We start from the raw sequence: 779 nt of genomic DNA on the forward strand, positions 1-779 counted from the left end.
GATATTTGGCAAAACTAATACAATTATGTAAAGTTTAAAAATAAAATAAAATTAAAAAAAAAAAGAATCTGCCTGCAATGAGGGAGACCTGGGTTTGATCCCTGGGTTGGGAATGAGCTCTTGGAGAAGGAAATAGCTACCCACTCCAGTATTCTAGCCTGGAGAATTCCATGGACTATATAGTTCATGGGGTCACAAAGAGTCCGACCCGACTGAGTGACTTTCACTTTCCATTGTTTCTGAAATATATAGACTCATCTCCATTGTGTTTCTATGCATTTATATGTGTGTCACGTGTTTGTATGTGTGTGTGTCTTGGATAATATGTGAAAATTGGAATATGAATGACGTGTATATTTTTTAGACCTAAAGAATGTGATATATTGTTCACATGAAGTTCAGTTTTTCACAGGTTGTTATTTGTAAGATATTTTTGAAATAACTACTTTTGAAATAAAACAACAAGAACCTTCAAATTAATGTTTATACTTGGTTGTTGTTGTTTTGAGACTCCCTGGACTGTAGCCCACCAGGCTCCTCTGTCCATGGGATCCTGTATGGGTCGATACAATCTGACCATGGTCAACATGAAGAATAACACAATTCAGCCCAATTATTTAACCTGTGCCATTTTGAGATAGTGTTTATATAGCAAGCAAAAACTGAAGCAGTATGAATAGAATATAAGCAGAGGGGAAAAAATGTTTTGTTGATTATTAATTATTCCTGTTACATAATTTTATGAAATCATTTTTAATGTTTTGTATTATTATGTAATG

This window comes from Bison bison, unplaced genomic scaffold (genome assembly GCF_000754665.1).
Source record: "Bison bison bison isolate TAMUID 2011002044 unplaced genomic scaffold, Bison_UMD1.0 scf7180017861322, whole genome shotgun sequence".
NCBI lineage: Eukaryota > Metazoa > Chordata > Mammalia > Artiodactyla > Bovidae > Bison > Bison bison.